We start from the raw sequence: 6519 nt of genomic DNA, 5'->3' as shown, positions 1-6519 counted from the left end.
GAGTATGATGAGGATGACTTCCTGGGGTTCATGAGTACGTCTTGTGTCTTTCTTCTCTGAGGGACAGTGTATTGTGAGCACGCGTCAGCATAGCTGGACCCAATGATCCTCCTCACTTGGGTGCCCTTTGTGATTCTACAGCACAAGTCATTGAAGCTGCTTCTTGCCCAGAGCAGCTGCTGGTCCTGTGCCCTCAGATAAGACCTAGTGGGGCTGAGAAGAGAGCCCAGCTGACTCTCTGTCTCCCGTCACCTGTTGGCACAAAAGGGCACTGATGTGCACCTGGGTGTGTCTGCTCTCCAAGCCAATCCTGCCGTGTCCTCAGTGGGGGCACCAGCTTGGAAGGGGCTGGGTGTGGCCGTGCCTTCTTGCCATTGCTTGTCAGTGCTGGTGCCTGGGCTTTGGCAGCTTTGTGGCGGTGGCTGCCCTGGCCCTGAGGGCTGGTGTGAGTGCCGAGGCTGGAGCCTTCCTTAGCTGGGAGAGTCCCGCTGCCGGCCGGCCGCTGCAGCGCGGAGCTGCCCCGAGGCAGCAGCCCCTGCTCTGGGCCGGCTCCTGCATGGCCTGGGCTGGGCTCACAGAGGGTCAGCATCTCCTCTGGGCAGCTGTCCGTGTCCCGCCGGCACCTGAGGAGCACTGCTGTCCCTGCTGCCCTTGCCCGCTGCGGGAAGGTGGGCACGTGTGCGGGGCTGAGAGGGCGAGTGCAATGGCAGGGACTGATCCCTGCTGTCAGGGGGAGGAGAAGCAGTGTGGTTCTTCACGTGGGCCACGGGCAAGGGCGTCTTCCAGCTCAGCCTGCTCATCAAGGGTGAGGGTCCTGCTGCTGAAGGCCCCTTGGGATTGGTTAGAGCATGAGCTGCTTGGGTTTACAAAGGGAAAGGCATTCTTTTGGTAAAGTGCTGCAAGGTGGGGAAGATGCCCTCCTCTCCTGGGAATGCATCTCCCTGTGCTTTGTTTCCTTTCAAGAGATCTCTTCAAAGGACTGTAGAAAATCATTCTCTGTGCTGGCCTGCTTGTACTGCAGAGCTGCCTGTCTTGTTGCAATTGTTGTTGTTGTTGTTGTTACCCAGCTGGCCACAAAGGACTCAGAAGCCCAGACTCTAGAGCCCCAGTGGGGCTGCCTTTTGTATCTCTTGGATGGTGGGATGTCGGCTTTCAAGTGAGCATCTTGCATTTTGTTTCCCTCAGGGCAAATGGTGAGCACAGAAAATCCCCGGAGGAAATACACCGAAAAGGAAATTGTTGGCAGAGGGTGAGTCCAACCACAGTTGCTTCTACACAACCATGGGGCAGGCGATTTGCTGCTGGAATATCTATCAAGTGTGAAGTCAGGCAAACTGCAAACACATTCAGACACTGGGGTTAGTCTGCCCCATCTCTCAGTACCAGCCAGAATTTGTGTGGTAAGAAGGCATTATCAAAGGTACTTGGATTTCATTACCAGAAACAGCAACCTACCCCCTATCATAGCAGTCAGATAACACTTCTCAGGAGCATTTCTTCCCAAGAGTTTGCTGAAGGAAATAGTCTGTGCTGAGGACAAAAACCGCCCAGTTTAGAAACTGAAATCCAAGATGAAAGAATCACCTGGCCTTTTGAGCTGAGGCACTAAACCCCAATGCTTCAGAAACAGGCCCAGTGCCCATGCACTGGAGAGGAAAATGCATCATCTGCCTTCTGGCAGAGCCCTCCTGCATGCTGCAGGTTGGAGGCATTTCCAGCAGACATCTCCTGTCTGGACTGCCTTTCACTCCAACGTCTAAATGGCTTCTCCTTTCTTTGCTGCTGTTTTGTTTCTAGGGCTTTTGGAGAGGTTTGCAGAGCCATCGACACTGCCACAGGAAGACAGGTAAATGTCAAGAGCCCCTGCAGATTCTGCTGCTCTCCAGGGCTTTCCTCTCTCGTGTCAGCTGTGGCTGCAGCTGTGGCTAGAGCTGTGCTGCAAAGGCACAAGAAGCACAGACGGGTGCCAGCCAGCCAGCTGCATTTGGGACAGTCTTTGTCCTGCTCAGCTGCCAGAAGGAAGGCAAGGAGGGCAGCGGTTCCTTTCAGAGAAGGACGCTCTCCCTGGCTCTCAATTGCTCCAACAAAGGTGGTGCCTTGGAGCATCTCACTGCTCTCTGGGGCTACGGCTTCAGAGTCCTGAATTCCCATTTCTGGCTGCCAACAAATACATCTGAATGTTCCTGGCAGTTCCTTAGCCACCTGCAGTGCTGCACTTGGGAACTGCACGTAGGGAGAGATCTGCAAGGCGTCCCTAAAAGCCCCAAGCTCTGCCTATAGCCCGAGATGTATCCACAGAGTACCAAGGCACGCATTTCTTCCTCTGAAGTACAGACAGACAGAGAGTGTGCTCAGAGCTTTGGGGATGATAATTGACACACCATTTTTAACAAGTGGACAAGGCAAAATGTGGTCAGTGGCCACGTGTCCTGGAACTGGCCCCCAAAGGAGCAGAGAAATGAGCTGTAGGAATGTCAGTTCCTAATTACTCCTTTGTCTAATTACAAGGCACTTTGGCACGGCTTGGTGGTGTCATTGCAAAATCTCTCTCCCCATGTGTGTTTTGGTCTCATTCCACCAGCTTCTAAAGTTACTGATTTTCAATCTCATTCTAGGTGGCCATCAAGAAAATCTATCTTCGGGGACCGAGCGAGATGGAGGATATTGTTACTGAAATCACGGTCATGAAGAGGAATATGAGTCCCCATCTCGTCCATTATTTAGACGGGTGAGTGGTCGTGGTCTCATCCCATGAAGGTTTGTTTACATAGTAAAAGCATGCAAAGTTAAAACCCCACTTTGGACACTGGCAGAAAAGAAAGCTGGTAATTATTGCTTCATTATTATTTCTCTACTCATCTCCAATGGATGGGAAGAGAGTGCAGTTTGTCTCCATGAGTCATCCCTGCCTTTCCAACACATAGTTGAAAAATTGTTCAAAAACCTGCATCAACTCTACCACAAGAAGTCAGTACCCTGTAAGCTCACTGCCTCCATGTTGTCTCAGGATGGATTTTTTAAGGTTTCTTCAATGCTGATGAAGCATGCTAGAGAGGATTTCCCTTGGATTGTTGCCCCTCTTTTCCATGGCTCTCCATACCAGGAACACTAGGTGCTTATTTCCAGAAATATCACGGTGACAGGTTTTTCATCTTGGTTGTTACTAAACTGCACTTTTTGTTTGCTGGCCATCAGAGACATCTCCTTTTTCACAGATGTGCTGTTCTCCTTGAGACTGCACAGACTGCAAACAACCCACAGCCTGGAGGGAATGTCTTTAATTCTTTTAATTCTGTCCTTGTCACAAAGGGACCCAAAAACAAGAATCAAGCAAAGGAACCAACGAATGCATGTTCATCTGCATGGCCTTGTTTCCTTCTTTCAGCTACCTTGTGCATGAAGAACTGTGGCTGGTGATGGAGTACATGGATGGAGGCAGTCTTTATGACACAATCCAAAAGACTCGCCTGAGAGAAGATGAGATTGCCATCATCAGTCGGGAGGTCAGTCGGGGATCCCAGCTGTGCTTCCCAGAGCTTGGGCAGGATTGTCTGGGAAAGGGGCTCAGAACAGGAGTGATTCCGTGAGCCAGGCTTTGTTTCTGTGTTGCTGATATGCTCTGGGCAAGCAAGAGCCTCTCAAGTGAACTGCCTGCCAGTGCCCCTGCACTCACTGGACTCTGTTCCTGTCCTCTTCTCTCCTGCTGTTGCATTCTCACTCTGGCTCTTGTATTTGCTCTTCTCCATCTTGCCTCTCTAAACTTTGGCCTGTTGGCACTGCATTCCTTGCCTGTAAAAGCAAAGGTGGTGGTGGTGGTAGCATTTGAAAGGAACAGCAAAGAAGAAAGAGAGACTCATTTCTCTGAGTCCTCAGCTGGAAAGGTTAGCAGTGCAGCCAGAATGCTCTGTACTTCTGAGCACATCCACTGCAGCAGCAGTCATCCTGGCTGGTTTGCAGGGCAGAGTCTACACCAGCAGTTGCTGTTGCTCTTTGGCAAGCTGACATGCCTTTCTTTAGAAAGGTGCTGCTCTGCCTGTGTTGGAGCAGCGAGCTCTTGCCCTCAATGGCACTGTGTTCTGCCATTACTCCTCATTCCCCTGCAGAGGGAATCTTGGAGAGCTGTTTCCTTTCTTGTGTGATGAAATCACATCACTGATTTTTGCCCTCCTGTTTCTGGTTTCTCTCTCAGTGCCTGCAAGGACTGCATTTTCTCCATTCCAACCACGTGATGCACAGAGATTTGAAGAGCCTCAACATTCTCCTCAAAACGGATGGCTCTGTCAAGCTGGGTCAGTATATTCTTGGGCAGATGCAGCGTTCCAGGGATATGTGGGCTGTGGGGCTGCTTTTGAGTGAGTGCCAGCCCCCCCAAAATGGTGCTGGTGGCAGTGCAGGGAGCCTGTTGTGAGCTGACCACGCGGTGGCAACGTGCACAGACCTATGGCAAGGATCGAGCAGTGCACAGTGGCATTGCTCTGTGTGTGTCCCTTCCAGAGGGAGGGGACTACAAGTCTAAAGCTTCAGGGGAAGAAAAGACACTGCTGGAGGCCGTGTAAAAAATGTGGGGATTTTTGAAGCAGCCAGCACCATATTTCCTTGGCTAAAGTCCTGAGGAAACAGAGCAGGGACAGTTGTCCAGGAGATTCAAGAGCACATTCTCAAACTTCTACTGGGAAATTCTTTTGCGTGCTTTCCTAATTGCACAGGATTCAAATAAAAACGGTCGTTTGCTTTCTCCCCAGCTGATTTTGGCCTCTCTGCTCAACTCACCCCTGAGCAGAGTAGACGGAGATCGGTGGTCGGGACTCTTCAGTGGATGGCACCTGAAGTGAACGGTGAACCCTATGGCCCCAAAGTGGACATATGGTCTTTGGGAATCGTGGTCATTGAAATGGTGGAAGGAGAAGCTCCTGACTGGGAGGAAAATTCTGCCATGGTAAGGTGTAAATACTCTCTGATCCCGCTGTCTTTCTCCCCCATCCCACGTTCTGTGTGCCATTGGACAAAATGCCATTGCCATCCGCTGGAACTACTTCCACCACAGTCCCTTTCTGAAAATGTCCCGGCAGCACATCAGCATCTGCTGGGGTTTTGGTTGCATCCGTGGGGGAACTCAAGCCTTAGCCCAGGCAAACAATCTCCCTTCTCAGGCAACATTTGGCTTTGGCTTAGAAGTCGTTCCAGCTCTTTTGGCTTTGTAGACGTCCCTAATAGCAGCAAACAAGCATCTTAGAAGTGGTGTTATCTTTCCTGAAATGAAGGAAAGTAACCCAAACCCAAGAAAGTTTATAAAACAGTGGTTTGGAGAGAAGAAGTGCACCCCCGTTCTTCTCACAAGGAAATTTGCCTGAAACCTTGACAAGAGGCTGTGAAGGCCACAGAGTCTGTTGTGCTTCTTGTGCGGTGGTGCTGAAACACTTAGTGACCGTCTTTCTTTCCTAACCCAAGCCGCCACCTCCATGTCACCAAGATGAAGCCTGGCCATGTGGAGAGCCTGCCAAACCCACCCCTTTGTTTCCTGGCACTTTCTAGGATGGCCATACCATTAATGCATTGACTTGAGGATCCAAATGAGCAGAGGGCTACCACATGGATGGTGTTTCTCCCTCTTCTGCTTTGACCACCAAAATTTTCCTTTTGCTGCCTAAGGGAAGCTGAAATTTGCAGTCTGATGAGAGACGGAGGTGCACGTGTTTCCTGTGTGCCCAAAGAGGCATTTTCGTCCCAAGACATTTGTGCATGCATCTTCATGTGTCTGTGTGGAAGATGGGATTCCAAATGCTTGTTTCCTTACCTGAGGAATAACTGAGGGATTTCCTTTCTTTGCTTGCAATTCCCATTGTTTTCAAGAACCCAGGAAAAACTTGATGCCTTTGGTTTGATGGCAGCTGTGCTTAAGGGACCAACAAGTGCTGCAGAGATGCTTTTCATGTAATTATCTTTGGAAATAGTAGAGTGAGTTAGTAGAGCAAAGTCCCTCTTCCAACTAGCCTGTCAAGCTGCTCAGGTGAATCCTCAGAGAAGGAAACCTGCTTTTGCTGCTATTGTTTTCACTAACAAGGTCAGTCAATGAAATCAGCTGCCAAGGCAAGATCTGCTGGATGCTGGAAAAGCTGTGGCTGCATTGGGCTATAGGTGTTTTGTTGGTCCAGGAAAGTCATCTCTGCCTCTGTGCCACGGCAGAAAGTGCCACTGCAGAGTGCAGCTTCAACCGTGGCATCTGGGAGAGCAGTTCCAGACGTGAAAGAAGCAGGTGAGAAACTCATCTTTCCTTTTTCTCCAGGCTCGACTCCTGAAAGCCACCAAAGGGATCCCAAAGCTGCAGCAGCCCAAGCTCTGCTCACCTTTGCTGCGTGACTTCCTGAGCTGCTGCCTGCAGAGAGACGAGGAGCGGCGCTGGTCTGCCAAGGAGCTGCTGCAGGTAAAATGCCAAGGGGCTGCAGGGGAAACAGTGTCCCAGGGACGGGCTCCTCCTGCACTGAACGGCCAGGCATCAGGGGAGCCTCCTCCTCTTCACCT

This window comes from Chamaea fasciata, unplaced genomic scaffold (genome assembly GCF_029207755.1).
Source record: "Chamaea fasciata isolate MVZ Bird 193981 ecotype frontalis unplaced genomic scaffold, bChaFas1.0.hap1 SCAF_55, whole genome shotgun sequence".
Lineage (NCBI taxonomy): Eukaryota > Metazoa > Chordata > Aves > Passeriformes > Sylviidae > Chamaea > Chamaea fasciata.
Note: the sequence above shows the minus strand (reverse complement) of the source record.